The 17,490-nt window shown below is 36.3% G+C and overlaps 1 protein-coding gene and 1 long non-coding RNA gene across 8 annotated transcripts in view; both read left to right on the forward strand.

Moving 5' to 3' along the window:
* Positions 1 to 17,490, forward strand: part of LOC138404751 (uncharacterized) — a 622,276-nt gene that overhangs the window by 438,761 nt on the left and 166,025 nt on the right. The gene's annotated exons all lie outside the window — the stretch shown is intronic.
* The window catches only part of Syx1A (Syntaxin 1A), an 84,441-nt gene that overhangs the window by 10,210 nt on the left and 56,741 nt on the right, over positions 1 to 17,490 (forward strand). The window lies entirely within an intron of this gene.

Below are 17,490 nucleotides of genomic sequence, written 5' to 3' on the forward strand. Positions count from 1 at the left end.
TGTGCGGGGCGTTCCTTCCCCGATTGCCATTTCGACCTGTCGCGTACCTACTATAGATATCGTGCCTGTACTAAACTTTAGCTTAGTAACTACAGACGATAACCTTTCGCACTCAATGTAATTATTTACTAATTACTTATATCTAATCCAAGTACGTACCTTTTTTTTTTTTTGTACGTACGTACCTATCCCAACTTCATTAATATTAAATGTATGCTATTTTCATTGATTTAGTCCTAATTAGGGCGCCGCCGTTTGTCTTTGTTTGTTACTAGTAATGCGAGACAGGCAAACTTTCGCGTTAGCAAGTTGGTGGACTCTGAAAACTGACAACAGCAACTAACTAGACTTGACTTATTCAACGTAAATATTGACTTTAGACATAAAATAAAAACAAATCCTATTACAATGTAAAAGATTATTGAAATGATAAGAAAGTTTAGAAATGACTAATGAGTTGCTTTTACAGTTTTAATATTTCTAATAAGTTTAAGTGATATTGTGAAATGGTAATATTAGAAAACCGGCCAAGTGCAAGTCAGACTCGCGCACCGAGGGTTCCCTAATACAATCGTATTTTTTCGATATTTTACACGATAAATCAAAAACTTACGCATAAAAATAAATAAAAATCAGGTAAAGCCTCTTCTTCTTCTCTTCATCTTACTTGGAAAATTAAAATTAATACCAACTACCTACTTGTGTTCATGAACACATTTTTTTTGTGATGATTCAGATTTTTTTCCTTTACGTGTGCTATAATACCTACCGCCACCGTACCTTAGGCCACATCATCACTTCCCATCAGGTGTGATCGTGGTAAAACGTGCGCCTATAATGAATTTTAAAAAAAACATACCTGCCAAATTTCATACTTCTAGGTCAACGGGAAGTACCCTATAGGCTTCTTGACAGACAGCCAGCCGAACGAATTGATCCTATAAGGGTTCCTTTTTTCCATTTTAGGTACGGAACCCTAAAAAAGAATACCCTGCTGAGTTTGTTGTAGGCGCCTTCTCATACAAGGCACGTTTGGAACCCTCGTAGCTTAAGTTTTAAGTTTACGTAAATTACCTTAAAAGTGTCCCATGGCACGTTAATTGAATAAATGGCTTTTATCGATAGCTGTATCAAAACGTGTAGAGGAGTTACAAAATTCATTTTAACTTAAATATTTGCTTTACGACACAACTTGGTGTTTCCGTCGAGTTCCAATTTCCGAGACGCACGCTATTTCGATACAAATTTAACCTCTGGAATAGTTTGCTCTAATTCTATTTTCAGTCTCTAGTCACCTGACGTCGAACGCTGGTCCAATCTAATGTAAAATACAGCAATCATAATGTCGTATACTGGTCCAATCTAATGTAAAATACAGCAATCATAATGTCGTATACTGGTCCAATCTAATGTAAAGTACAGTAGACATATAAAGAAAAAACCGGCCAAGTGCGAGTCAGGCTCGCGCGACGAGGGTTCCGTAATACTGTCGTATTTTTTAGACATTTTGCACGATAATTCAAAAACTATGATGCTTAAAGTAAATAAAAATCTGTTTTAGAATGTAAAGGTGTTTGTTGGTGGTGGTGGTGGTGTAATGTTCATATGATACCCCACTTTCAACTTTCGAAGTGAGTGACTACAAATGTCACTCACTTCGAAAGTTGAAAATACTAATTATTAGTTCATGACCACAATTAAATATTTTTTGTGTGATCTAACCCTAAATTCACGGTTTTCAGATTTTTCCCCAAATGTCAGCTATAAGATGTACCTTGCTGCCAAATTTCATGATTGTAGGTCCACGGGAAGTACCCTGTAGGTTTCTTGACAGACAGACGTCCGCCTGTCTGTCAAGAAATCTACAGGGTACTAGACAGACAGACATACAACAAAGTGATCCTATAAGGGTTCCGTTTTTCCTTTTGAGGTACGGAACCCTAAAAACTAAGTAAGTAATTGCAATAATTGGAACTAGTTGCAACATAAATTATTCTTGATGTAAAGGGTTATTTTCCACTCTTTGCGGTCTACAAAAATATAATGTCTAAGACCAAATTTGTGGAGAAATAAAATTCTTTTTAACTTTTCTAGTACGGAAGTCTAAAATATGGCATTTGAATTTTGAAGCAATGAAGAAAAAAATATTTTCAAGATTTCTATATTTTGCCCTATGTTGTATGTCTAGCGTAACCATAAATTAACTTTACTTACTATTATTAAAATAAGTCGCAATCTACTTTTGTCTGTATCTATTCGCTTAGGTCATTTTTAGAATATTTCGCGAAGAAGTCTTAGCCAAAAAAGTAAGCCCACCTGTGAGAAGCCGTGGCGAGTCTGTCAGTGCTATCGTAAAGTGAAATTAAGTTCATAAAGTACAACAAAAAACAATATTAACGACGTTGAAGTTACACTCGAAATTTAATTTAGAATAAAAATTGCTCCGAATAAAACAGGACTGAAAAACGGGAGTCTATGGAATATAATTTACCGTTTATCTCATCCCCGGTGACAAAAAGCGTAGGTAATGTAAATAAGTCTCGCTTAAATTCGACCGTAAGCTCCGTAAGTAACTTAAGTACTTCTGTTTGATTTTACTTTGTAAAGTATCCTATGTATTATATTTGCACATCGAAAAAACCTAAATACCAGAAACAAGCGTCATACAATAACATAGAGCAGGTGAGTGACAAAAAAATACACCATGACGCTTGATAACGTCGCAGGTCGTAACTTTAGGACCATCTTGCCACCGAACGAAGTACGTACGCGACCGACATCAGCGTTTTAAGATTTCGGGTCCAGTGGTTGGATCTAATGAGGATTTAATATAACTTGTAAACCACAACGTCTTCAGAAGATCGTTTTTTTTTGTACTAAATAATGTCCTCGCATCGATTGCTTCAATCCCTTATCTGTTACTGTTTTCATATCACATAGGAATCTACATGATCATATCTTTTAAGTTTGTATTAGATAGGGAGTTGATGGTAAAAAATAAGTAAAAAAGTGTATTATTAGCTCGCGTGCCAGAAGTTTATATTAGTGAAGAAATCTTTGCTTATAAAAATGTCAGCTCTTCTTTAAAAAAATTCAAATTTATTTTTTTATCGAAAAATCAGCGACACCTGACTTTGCCATCTTGTTTTCCTTTTTCACAGTTTTCCTTTTTCACAAGCTTCAAAAATCATAAATCTCTTCAACGAGCTCATCATACCGAAATGTGAAATGGCCACCAGCATGTCATGCGGGCTTCAGGCAAGCTTCAGGTGAAGATGGCGCTACAATGGGGCCATCTTCCTGAAGCTCGGCGGTCAGTCGGAGAAAACTTTTGCAGCCCTGCGGGATTTTCTTGATTTCCGAGTGTTTTTGTCGGCTCCACTCCCTTATATCATCGCACCACCATCACTCTGTCTACATATTATATGCCTGTATCGAATCCACCTGTCAAGTTAATTATCTTGACGAAATCAAGAGTACAGATAATCATTTTCGTTGTAGTATCCTGACGGTATTTCTTTTGAAGGACTATAATATTAAATATCTTACTATTTTATTACAACATCGTACGGAACCATGGGATATTATATTTATCTACCTGTACCTGCGTTGAGGGATAGAGTCTGGCCAACGAAAGATGAGACTGGAAAAGCCCGGCAAATTTAAATAATAAAAAATATCAGTATGGCAGCCCCGAAATTAGTAGGACAGACCTGGAATAACCTAATTTGATAGAACAGAAATAAAAAACAGTAATTCTAAAGTATCAATACTGATTTTTTTAAAATTTGTTGCGTTTTTCCAGTCTCCTCTTTTGTTAGCCAGTCTCTATATTATATTACACGGCCTTATCCTATTCAGATTCACAAAGCAAAACAAAATACTAATTAGATTCACAAGCAAGATTCTAAACGAAGCAAAGCACAATCTGCAATATATTTATCTACATCAAATCAAAATCAGTATTTCCATATCTGAGGGCTTAGCAAGGTGCCTACTTGGTTATATCATGTTAGGGGTTGGCTTTTAGATACTGAGTTAGAAATTCTGACATATACTCAATGCATACACCTCGACGTATACATTTTACAATATGTACGCCATGTACGCCTCCAGATTTTTCCTCTAACAAGAAGTAATAATATCAGATGCCAACATTATATTATGTCGGCAAAAATTTACACTTATGTGCTTGTAAAGCGTAATACTAATACTTACGAGCATAACAATGTTAACTTGTTTGCGCTTATCTCGAAAATTATCTCATCAGTTAACGTTGTTATGAGAACGTGTGGGAACTTTTCGGCCTACGCTCACAATATCTTTAACTGTATAATACGTGTATTACCCTTGCCGATATCGTCGATTTCTATAATCTATTTCCAAGTAGATTTTAATGCAAAACGTATTCGTTTTATAGGTATTCACAAAACAAATACGTTAGTAAGTATAGTGAGGCTAATTTTGTTATTGGAACCCAATAAGATTGCTTCCAAGTGTGGCATCATCCACCTCGATGAAAACAAGTCACCAATCTAGTCATTCCGATAAGATTTCACAGTCTAATGTAAAGTAAAACACGTAAAACGTTTCTTGTGGCTCCAGAATCCAGTACATCATTGCAAAGAGTTAGTTAATAAATACTAATAAGCTACAGTGCGCGGCAGAAAGTAATATACGTCGACCTTTAGCTACCTTTACCTTTACCTTTACCTTTACCTTTACCTTTACCTTTAGCTTTAGCTTTAGATAGCAGATTTGTAGAGCACTGTCTCTGTCGTCGAGACCGACCAAACGTCTTATAAATATGAGTGACAGAGACAACGCTCTACAAAGCTGAATCATTCTAAAGGCCGATGTACATTGCTTTCGGCTGCGTACTGTATTGTGGATAACAGCTGTAGTATAGTTTCTATATTTCAATGTAAAACGCAAATAATTCAACTATAAGTAATATTAACGAAATAGAACTTGAAACATTGATTAGTGGCAATTTAAAAAGATTCTACTTCTTGAAAACCTTTCACCAAATTAAAAGTCGAAGATTTGCATAGATTGAATTAAATAAACGGAAGAATTTCAATTTCATTTAAGTACACCGTGCTGGACAATTTACATGCATGTTTCAGTGGGCTACCCAATAGTATCTGTAGTTTATTGTTAAAGGCTGGTGGGTTATAGAGATGGGCATTATTGCTACTTTTAAATAATTTTCATTTAGTGAAATTATTTTTTTCTCTTCTAAATTCTAACACGAAGCGATGTGAGTGCTCTAACTCGCACACTCTTAAGCGTCTTAGCTCATCTCGGTGATGGTCATTGACCCGAGCTAAGAACCTAAATAGTGCGAAATATATAAAAAGTGGGATCAATATTGTAAATATTAAGTAACTAGTGACCCGCCCTGGCTTCGCACGGTGCGGGTCGCTAGTTATTTAATATTTAACCTATTACAATTTTTGCTAGGATCTCTAATCTTTTTGAAAATAAAATATAGCCGGAGTTACTCAAAAATAATTTCGCTTTCAACGATGAAAGAATTCCACTTATTAGTATTTCCACAATTAGTAGTTCCACAGATTACTTCCTACAAACAAACTTACAAATTTTACCTCTGTAATATTAGTATAGATAATAATAAATCGAACTTAGTGAGATGTTGCTTCGTGATTTTACACAGACTACTTTTAGTAAGCTAGTGTTACAACTTACAACCCGTCGGAAATATCTGAGAACCTGGTTTAGTGACGTCATGCAACGCGCTCCCGTTTGGCACCGGTACTGAATAGGCGAAAACAGGCGAGCGGGAAAGCGTATTTCAGCGAGGTGCGCAGATATTTCCGACGTGTTGTGCATATGGAAAGCTTTTCACGTGATTTTTCGCATGCTACCTGCGAAGTGGTTCATCTGTAGTGGGTTGTAAAATATGTGCCGGATTGAGTCGGCATGACCCGCGTCATTTATCGGTGGTGATAAATAGAGGATGGGCCTATGTAGAACATCCTCACCTTTGTCAACTTTATGTGACTCTATAAATTGTCCAGTTACGTTTTCTACCCGACTTCGGCAAAGCCAAAAGGAAGGGTTATGATTTTAGCAGTCTGTGTATGTATGTTTGTATTTATGTGTGTTCCACCGTAGCGCCTAAACTTCGAAGAGTCGATTTTGATGAATGAGGTTTCAATCTATTAGTTATTATAGTCCGGGTGACATAGCAATTTGAATGAACAAAATCAAAATGGCGGATGTTGCACGAAAAACAGGGGATCTCAAAAATAATTTTTTTGCTATCGTATCGAGTGGTGTGTCACATGAAAGAGGAAAACATTTTAAGTTCATAAATATAAATAGTATACTACAACATTAAAATATACTAAGCAACAGAAAAATAATTTTACTATAATATTTCAGCGTTTGTTAAGACGATCGTTGTCGGTTTTTAGTTTTCAATTTTAACAACTGAAATGTGAAAATTTTATCAGGTAGGACGTAAAGTCGTTTCGAATATTAATAGAAACTTAAGAGCAAGTGAGTTCTTCAAAAGGACATATTTTAATAATGATTAAATCAGATTAATTAATATGCAATAGCTAGATAATAATACATAGTAATTAAATTTGGGTTAAAATTGGTTTGGCTTTTGTAACATGTAGGATGAGTAGCTATAAAATATTAACGTTTCTCAAAACATAGCTGACATAATATTATAGAGACAAGCAGTTACAGTGATGTGGAATAAAATTTACCTACATGAAAACATCGTATTACTTAACTATTTTAATGAATATATGAGATTTGCTAATGTGCGATTTTTTATTATAACACTAGACTAAGCGGATCGTTTCAGGAGTGCCGAGGAGGGTGGGGTGAATTACGTAAGGGTTGCCGCAACGCTCACTTGGATTCCCTTGACTTCGATACAAATTGCTCACATTTTTGGCTGGTATATAGCTTGCCTCGGGCAGGGATCGGAGCATGTTGCCTTTAACCTTCCCGATGGACCTCAATATTTATTTAATATTTAATCTGATATTTGTTGAACATGTCTGATTTAAAAGTACCATACCGATGCTAACACGAAAATATGGTATTGGTCTGGTACGTAAAGGAAGGAAACAAAGATTTCACAAAAATAAGGACACATGCATTCTGAACAAGGGGTTCGACGAATTCTTGTGGGTTTACTAGGTATATCTAGTTATTCATCTATAGAAAAAAGTCTACCTAATCGGACCACTGGTAAAACCAAGCACTTAAGCATCTTCCTGACTCAAGTCGGCTTAAAAACGGGCTAGCGAAACACTCTTAAATAAACTGCCTGAACCTTACAAAATACAATTACATAAAAATAATGTCCAGATTTTTTTTAGGAAAAAGTAAAAGCCAAAAAATTCAAAGACGGTTTGTTGGAATTTGTTGTGTCATGGTATCTATATATACTGCAGATGAAACAATGTAAAAATCGGGTCCGGCGGATGTTATTTACAATCTTTGAGATGTATTGTATTTTACACAATACTGTCAAGTTGCCTTGAAGTATACTCACAGAGGTGGGGCTTAGAGGCTGTAAAAGCTCAAGTTAGCGCCCGAGTTGTCACTCGACAGTTTTACGATTTCGTCCCAATTTGTGATATCAGGGGCTTTGTTTTTGGTTTATTTCCAAATTTCCTTCTTTCTTTCTTCTACAGCACTATAGTTGAATATTACACTACCCATATTATCAATTCGAAAGTCTGTTTGTTTGTCCTTCAATCACGTCGCAGTGGAGCAATGGATCGACGTGGTTTTTTGCACGGGTTGATTATAGGTAAAAGCTCTCTAATTTGATGTAGGTACATGCAATGCGGTAAAATACCTATCTAATACCAAATTGTGTATTCTTTAACTTGTTTAGTTATGGAAATCATAGAAAGTTTAAAAAAAAATAAGAACCTAAGGAACTAAAACTGTGTTTCAAGTTTCAACTAAGTAGGTAATATTTATGTATTGTAAGTGTGAAGTGTAGGTATAATATTTTTCAGTCAATAAAAGTCTTATATTTATTAAATTTATAGTTAAAAACTTGGAGAATGACAAAGGCTTTGTTTTATCCTGGAAAATTATAGAGTTCCCACGGGGTTTTTAGAAACCTAAAATCCACGTGGACGATGTCGTGGGCACAGTAGGTAATATCGTAGTAATGTCCTACATTTTCTGTGTATCACTAGTTCGCTATAGTAGACGCATTTTAAACTGAGTCGTCGAGTTATCTGTCAGTTTCGCTCGCACTTACCTACGACCTGTAGAGACCTGTGAAGAAGACTTCACTGGAAACTGCTGAATCAGAAAACTTAAGAAGAATTCAGCAGTTATTCTCTTTGACTAGTTATCATGCTCGTTATGTATAAGTAGATACTTCATAATAAAAACACTAAAGTCACGTGTAGATTTCTCTAGACGTCAATTACCTACTCAACTCAAGCTGCTGCAAGTTATGACTTTCATTTTTCTCACAGTCATATAATATTGATTTGGCATGTTCTGATAAGTAGCCTCATAAATCATACCCTCTGAAATGCCTGTCCACATTTGGTGGGAATTGGCTTCATCATTATAACCCAGGCCACAAAACTACATATCAGTGCTTGGTCAAACATTTGTATCAAACTATTAGTTTTACTCGATTCTAGTTGTTCATTCTTCTCTCATTCACTTTAATTTTTCTCTGAGACATATACCTACTTGAGTTAGTAATATTGATTTGGTATGTTCTGAATTCTGATAAGTGGAATCATTAATCATATCCTAAGAGGTGCGTGCATGGTGCGTGTGACCTTATATAGGTACCTAATCTGCATTAAAGTAGATATCTACTTTTTCAAATGCTATTTTTTTTCACGATTTATTAATAAGAAAATGTTACTTTGTGAGCTGATTAAGCATACACGTATGGTTGATTTTTCTAAAAAAATATTCAATTCAATGATATAGTTATAACCATCAACATAACAACAATGTTTATGTATTTTGTCAAACAATGTGTTTTCATTTTTAGCGCTGCCAACCGGCTGCTTTAATTTAAATACAATTACTAAGCACATACTCGTACACATATTAATGATTTTGCACGTTAGCCCTAGCCATAAATCACGTGTTGGTGATGCTGAGATGAAAATCTTGTGTTGACTGAAATTTAACCCAATGTAGCTAAACAAACTGAATTTCGCACCAACGTCTCTATCTATACTCCAAAAACTCGGCATTAAACAACGCCTTTCGATGTTAGTACAGCGTCGAATACTAAAGTTCTTCGGTCATGTCTCCCGGCGTGAGAGTGACTCCACTGAGCGTCTTGTAGTGCAGGGCAAGGTGGAGGAGGGTACCAGAGGACGAGGAAGGTCACCTACGCGATGGACCGACCAAATTAAGTCCGCTGTGGGCGGTCCCGTGCACGAATGCACCAGACTATCGGCTAGCAGGGAGAAGTGGCAAATGCTCGTGAGGCATATAGCATCTGCCCCCAAAAATGTCACTTCGTGATGACCACGACCACTCTGCCAAGAGTGTCACGACAAAGAAGAAGAAGCTAAATAAATATACAAATTATATGGCTTAAGTAATTAAGTACTATATTGACCTTATAGCTTATATAGTTAGGATTTTCATGATTTTTTAGGACACAATATTCAATTGATTTGTTTCGTTAAATAGAATCGTAATTCATATCCCAAACCTGACGGTTTGGGATATGAATAGACCATTTCCGTTCTGTATCGACAGATAGAGAACGGAAATGGAGTCAGTGCATTGCTGCTATCTAGTTTTCAAAATAAAAATAATTATACCTTCGTACTCTATTCATATCTGGTCGTTGGTAACTATGTATATTATGAAAGTCAAAGGCGCGCTCTAAACTCAATATATTATTTTCTGAAATAAGTAATTTTGATACGGCATGTTCTGATAAAAGCAATCAGTCATAAATTATATCCCAAGGGTGACTAACTGTCCACCGTAGGCGGAAAATGCTCTCGAATTTCTGTTATCACTAGAAACCGACACGAGCGTAATTTATTTAAAATAAAAAATATATTTAGATTCTTGCAATTCCGATACTTTGCCAGAAATCAGAGTTCTAGCGGTCGAAATTAACTTTTTGTAGGTACAATAAAATTAAAAATACCCTAGCATTGTGAGTTGAAAATGAACGGCCGAACATTTTTATCGATCAAGGTAGATTTCAATTCTACGTAAATGAAACTACTATCGATATAAAAACATGCATCACGTTGATTCGCTGTGTGGTTCCTAGTATTTTCTAATAATCTAAAATACTATCATAAATTTGTAATTTTTAGGGTTCCGTACCTGAACCATCAGTCGAAAAATTTATTTACCATCATCAATTTAAATAAAATGTGGTTTTAAATTAGTGTCGAATTATAATATTACAAATTCTAGGACTACTGTGAGAAGAGAAGCGGCTAATAAGCATGTAATTTGTACTTGATTCTGCTAGATGACGTTGATTAAACCTGCAGTCTAATTTTCCTCATATTTTCCAATCCTTAACGTTGCCTGGTTTTTTTAGCAAAGTTCTGTATATTCACTATTCAGCCCTTTTGAATAGCTACCTAGACTCTTCTGACATTAGGTAAGCCGTATTTAGTAGGTAAAACTGTACCGTAACTGTGTAAAGTTTAAGCAGACCAAATCCCATGCCAATTCTCATACATTTACCCTAGGCACTTTACGCGAAATTATGACTTACAGGAAGCTACTTAGCATTTTCAGTGCATAACCTGGGAGTACGGCGGCGTAGAAAAAACTTTTTAAGAGGTAGGTATCTCGCGACCTCTTAAGGTATGATTCCGAACCACGCTGCACGCAGCTATGCTGCCGCAACAGTGCTGTCGCGGCACTACTGGTCCCCATACAATCTCTATAAGTTTATATGAGATTACATTCTGAGCAGCAATGTTCCGCTACATTGCTGCCGCGACATTACTGCCTAGCTCGAAATGTAATCTCATATAAGCTTATAGAAATTGTATGGGGACCAGTAGTGCCGCGACAGCACTGCTGCGTGCAGCGTGGTTCGGAATCATACCTTTATGCTAAACTGATTCTCTCTTCAATTCTTAGTCTAGAACTAGCCTATGCCCGCGACTTCGTTTGCGTGGACTACACAAATTTCAACCTTTCACCCTATTATACACCCTTTGGGGTTAAATTTTCAAAAATCTTTTCTTAGCGGATGCCTACGTCATAATAGCTATCTGCATGCCAAATTTCAACCCGATCCGTCCAGTAGTTTCGAGCTGTGCGTTGATAGATCAGTCAGTCAGTCAGTCACCTTTTCCTTTTATATATTTAGATTTATACATTAATTTTCGTGGGTGGTTATCGGAAAGTTATAAACTTGTGGGAAGTTAGAACTTACCCGTAGCGTTTACCTTCTATTTTTAGAACAAGGATGATCATAACAATATTCCCACACACTCTTAGAAAGTTCAATGAAAATTTATAACTGAGCACTTTGAGCTTTATTGAGAAAGCTTGTCAGTGTAAATAAAAGGTTTCCACCAATCGTTTTCCTCACCGAGTTAAGGAAAAATATCTAAGTTCAATTTAAATGTCAGGACTGCCCACTTACCGTACAAAAATACATAATCATTTTGCTCTACATCTTAGAAATATTCCTGCTAGGAGTTGTATAATAGTTATTTATGATACAAGTGCGGTATGACGAAAATTACAGTCGAGGAGCAAATAATATCTGAGCCGCAGGCGAGGCATTAAATAGCAATGAGAGTATGATTTTCAATGCGCTCGTGTACTTATTATAACGTTTTACAACACATTTGTGTACAAAACAGTAAAAGTGGACAACTTAATAGTCTTTATAGTTATGGTTCAAACAGTTCTTAAAATTAATAGAAACCCCACGAATAGCTTTGATATAGTTTTCCTAAAAAAGATCGGATGGGTCTTCCATAACAGAGGCAAAACATGCTGGCTTGTGTACTCGTGCAATATGCTTATTGCCAACAGTCATCAGTAGGGCGATTGTCTGAAACCTGCATCAATCATTATTACAATCTCAATTGTTCTGATTGGCTGAATTTGTGCGATTCTTGTTGCAACAATGCATTGTGGCCAATAGTGAGCGAGCATTAACCAATCACAGATGATTGCGATCGTGACATTGTAGCTGTCAAACAACCGCGGTAGGGCCACTGGTTAGTGTCCGTCTAAAAAAATTGAGTACGCAAGAGCAAAAAGCTGTTAAACCTGAAAGTTTCGTTTTCTCGTTGCTATATAGTTGTGTCTGATTTAAAGACAAGCCGCGTAAGTGACCCAGATCCACGTAATCCCATTAACGCATATAGTTTGTTCTATCCAATACTATTTTTATTTTCTATCTCATTTGTTTCCTTTTTCCGAGAAGCCGTCTCCAAACTTTTCGATAAAAAGTAATAAAAGGACACTTCTATTTTTGTAAGTGACTCATTTGAGATTTTGAAACTTTGTTACGATTATTATACATCTGGGAAACCGAAAATATTCTTTACCACAAAACGGCAGAAGGCGACGAACTTGCTTAAAATCGTCCTTCCTATTTTACGAGATACTTTTTGGGGGTCCAACCTGAAATGGTAATAAAGGAACCCTTAGGGCGCCTTCAAATTTGAAGGCGCCTTGCGGCAAAGTTGAAGGTGCCCTTAAAGTGGCAACTGATCACTGACATGATATTCACATCGAGTGATTATTCATGGCAGCCGCCACCTTGTATAAATCGCCTAAATGACAAATACATACCTATACGTCCAAACGTGGTTGAGTTGATATTGCACGGGACAATAATTTTTGACGACCGTAAGCTCACTCTGTAGTTTTATTCACCAAGAAACAAAAGCCGTGTAATGAAGATCCTGCATCAACTTTAGAACAATTTCCGTGGAAGTAGGTACGAGAAAAGGCATAGATTTCCTGAGAAGTGATGAAGAACAATCTAAAGATATAATTATTATCAGTCGAGTTAAGTGGGTCTTTGAGACAGTCTGGGGGGGGGGGGGGGGGGGATGACGCAATGAGGACGTGGGCGCAAAAGATTCAAAAGAGTCGAGAGCATTTCCATTGGCGAAACTTATCACAAGATTTTAAGTGACACTTGTCGCAATAATATTCCTAATTGAACGATAGGTGGCCTGGCGTCACCGGCTTTGGTTTTTAAAAATCCCGTGGGAACTCTTTGCCTATGCCCTTCCCCGAGGTGCACGCTGTTTGTACCAAACATCAAAATCGGTTGAACAGATGGGTCGTGAAAAGCTAGCAGGCAGACAGACACACTTTCGCATTTATAATATCAAAGTGCAAACAGAACAAAACAGATCTGAAATATTTTATTTAAGGTTAAGGAAAAAGGTGCAACCATATAGTTTGCCTTTTTTATATCAACAGTGTTTGATAGGTTAATGAGTTGTTGCGCAGAGTCATAATGGACTAAACCTAGAACAAAAATAGCCGTTTTCATTAAAAGCACTGGTTAATAAAGCAACGCATGTACTAAATCTCAACACTCATTAGCCAGATCATCATAAATTGGAGCGCTCAATTCATCTCGTGCCTACGCGGATTGTGTGAAGCCACTATTTTGTGTACAGCTTAATTTAAATAAACGAATACTGTAAATCCCGCTTCGTTTTACTGACAGCTTTGGCGCACAATTGAGATATTTATAGCAGTATCTTCCTTTCCCTGCGTCTGTCGTAAATCCTCACCTCATTGGTGAGGATTTTGACCTCTTTCTAATAATCACACAATGAGGCCCGCTTTCCACATAAGCGAAGCGGAGAGCAGATGTATTCAGTCGATCAAACAGATTTTTTAAAGATGATGTAATAATTTTTTCACGTAAATCGTCATCTACTAAGAATAAGATTGGTAGACTCAACATATATATCTTCTCGTCGCTTAAGTGGAAACCGGGCCTGATAAAGGGGTTTCTTGCGATAAATGGGTTGAGCTTACAAATCTTTCAGCAGTAACTACCTACCTATTAGGCACAGTTCCAATTAGAAAATTAAGGTGGTGTTGCTTAGTTCGCCAGACGATTGCGTTTCAGCAATGTTAGCTTTACAAATCTGATACGTTTTTCTTCAATTAGATACGTGATTGGCGAACTAAATGGCCGTGTGGGTGCACCTATAAGACATTAATTTGAAGAAACATAATTGTAAGCATTCATAGTAGATGAAGTCTGAAACAGCAAATATAAAATGTAAAAAGTAAGGAACTAAATCAAGATGGACACCTCGAAAAACTCCGGTTCAGAAATCCCGGGAGAAATCTCCGTGTACACACATTTAAAAAACTGAGTTAGTTGATAACCACCTTCTTTACGGAAGTCGGTTAAAACGTAATTTTTGTGTTGTTAAAAATAACATAAGTTCAACCTCTTGTGATGTTATAGTGAAAACTTACAAAGTTAAGCTTTTCGCAAAAGTGTAATAGTCAGCTCGCACGTATTCTCAAGACTTTCTATGAAATGTATCGTAAAAGCATTCAGAAGATATTACTACGAGTATTACGACTACATATAAGCTACAATGTTAGTACGCGATGGCTTCAGAGTACTGTGTATGTGACCATATTTTGTTGTTACTTGTTATGTATTTAAAAATCTATACAGACCTACTTGAAAAACTCAAATAAAATTTTACTGTCTTTCTATGATTACTGACTAAGTGATAGTTATTTGTACATTATCAAAAAACTTTTTTCATCGACTTTTCTTTTCCGGACTTATCTTACCGGTTGACCCGATTTTCACAGGCTCAAAATTTTAGACTTTACAGGCAGTGACTGTACACTGTAGAGGTAGAGGACTATGCTATGATCTAGGTGGGTGCTTTTATTTCCCGAAGTTTAATTCTACGGTAACAGTTATTACAGACAACAGAAATAGTCACTGGCTCGTATAAACAAACTAGCTTATGCTCGCGACTTCGTCCGCGTGGACTTCACAAATTTCAAACCCCTATTTCACCCCCTTAGGGGTTGAATTTTCAAAAATCCTTTCTTAGCGGATGCCTACGTCATAATAGCAATGCAATGCATGCCAAATTTCAGCCCGATCCGTCCAGTAGTTTGAGCTGTGCGTTGATAGATCAGTCAGTCAGTCAGTCAGTCAGTCGGTCAGTCAGTCAGTCACCCTTTCCTTTTATATATTTAGATAATGAATCCGACGTGAGTCGAAACGTCTGAAGTTAGCAAGTGAATTTCCAACAATAGTTACTATTACTACATAGTACATATTTCAGTGTAAGCTTGCTCGTTCGACCTAACGTGCTGGTCAGTCTTGTAGATTGAAATACGTGTCAAGACTGCCAATTCCATTGAGCGTTGCCATTGCCACCACACCCTCTGCTCCGAAATAGAACCAAAATAAGTAAGCTTAATTAACTATTGCCCGATTCCTAAGTAATTTCGTTGCGTGTGTGTTAGCTGTTGTTGATAAAGTGGTTTTTATTTGTATTTTTATGCGGACATTCTTTACTTTAGACTATGTTTTGTGTTTTCATATAACATTCTTTACTTAGTTGTGAAATACAACAATTAGACTACCAAAAACTGTACAGTAGGTAGTAGGTACCCAATATTATTAAAATGACTGACTCTACTACGATATCACATAGATTCGGAAAGTTTTATATCTACATTGTTTGAAAGCTATTAATAACTCACTGAGAGAATGAATGGCTGATTCAATAATAATTTTTTTAAGTAAAAGTATCATAGGTCAAACCCAGGCTATATAAAACAAAAAGGTCTACAGTTTTGCGAAATTTTCAGTAACAATAGTGAAATATTTCAGCAAAAGACAATTTTCACCTAGCGTTACTAACGTAAAATATACTCCCTGGCCGCGCCGTTGTAGCGTATTTTGTCGCCGGTTTTCCCCATATAGATTTTTAATTAAGGCGTCGGGTTTATCCGTAGATTCATTCGGTGAGAGTATAGCAACATGGATTGTTTTAATCGGCTACGCTTTAATGACTAATAAAAAAGTTTCATTTATGGGAACAACAATATAAACGTTGCAACTTTTACATATTAAATATTACGAGTTTGTTTTCAAATATTTGTTCTAAGCGACGACGATGTTATAGAGAGAGAGCCAGCGCGTGCCATACCTTCGTTATTTTATAAAAGCTGAGATTTTATCTGCGTACTGTCCCCAACACAGGTAGGAAAGATCATCGACTATAAAGTTTGTATCAAGATGGCTTTGGGAGATAACAGGTAATAAAGGTAAAAAAAAATTTTACGTCAAAGTATAAAGACTATTTTTTTTATTTTTTTTTCAGAATAGTATTAGAAATCATGTCATGCATTGCCAGACAGTATTGTGGCAACCCCCTGCCAGGTGCCATTAAAGTTTAAACGTTTAAGTAAACTTTCAGCTTTTATAAAATAACGAAAGTCTGGCACGTACTGGCTCTTAGTTCATTATGTATCCAGTGAAATATTTGAAGTTTCTTGAAGTAAGTAGGTAGGTATATTTGTTACATACACTTTTCAATAATCACTGAGGAATCTTTATAAATATATTGTAGTGATGGTTATTTTCGTCAACTAACTACGAGGATTTCAATTGCGGCTTTCTGAAATATTATTTGATTTCTTAAACAGTTTTTCTTAGTTGGGAAATACTTTTATTTTAGCTATTGTGTGACTACCATAAAATTATTTGACTTCGATTCGAGACAAAGTTACAATCTTTGACAAACTTTTGACCTGAACAAAAATAAATAGGAGACGATATTCATCTCATAATGCCGGCAAGAGTCAACATATTTGTTACTTCGCAACTCATCTCCGATCATAAATTCCAGCTCCCGTTTTATTGAAAGTCAGAACCATTTATTGGAATCGAAAGCTCAAAGCAAGCACTTTTATTCAGAGAAATGAATATACCGGGCTTCTCAAGTTGAACCCATTGATGGAAAGCCGCTTTTTTGTTAATCATTATCCAATATCCATCCCTTCTATGATATAAAGTTCGCTTTCAAAGCTCTGTAATTCATTTTTCAACCTTTCTAAATCGCTTATTTAAAAAGGATTTTTAGGTAGGTGCACTTCATAATTTTCCACCGCAATGAAATTAAAGGTTTTGTTCGTTTTCATTCATTTTATGAGTTCTAGTGAGAACTGATCTATCGAAAAATTCCACGTTAATTTTTGTAAGCTTGTAATTTCTCGTCAGGCAATAATAAATGGTAATTTATCATCATCATCATTATCAACCGATGGACCTAGCTGGACATACAGTACCCGGCAGAAAATAGTGTACATCGACCTTTAGATATAGATAGCGGTTTTGTATAGCGTTGTCTCTGTCGTTGAGACCGACTAACACATAGGTATGAGTGACAGAGACAACGCTCTACGAAGCCGAAACCTCTTTCTTATAGTCAAAGTACAATATTTCCTGCCGGCTACTGT

This window comes from Maniola hyperantus, chromosome 3 (assembly GCF_902806685.2).
Source record: "Maniola hyperantus chromosome 3, iAphHyp1.2, whole genome shotgun sequence".
Lineage (NCBI taxonomy): Eukaryota > Metazoa > Arthropoda > Insecta > Lepidoptera > Nymphalidae > Maniola > Maniola hyperantus.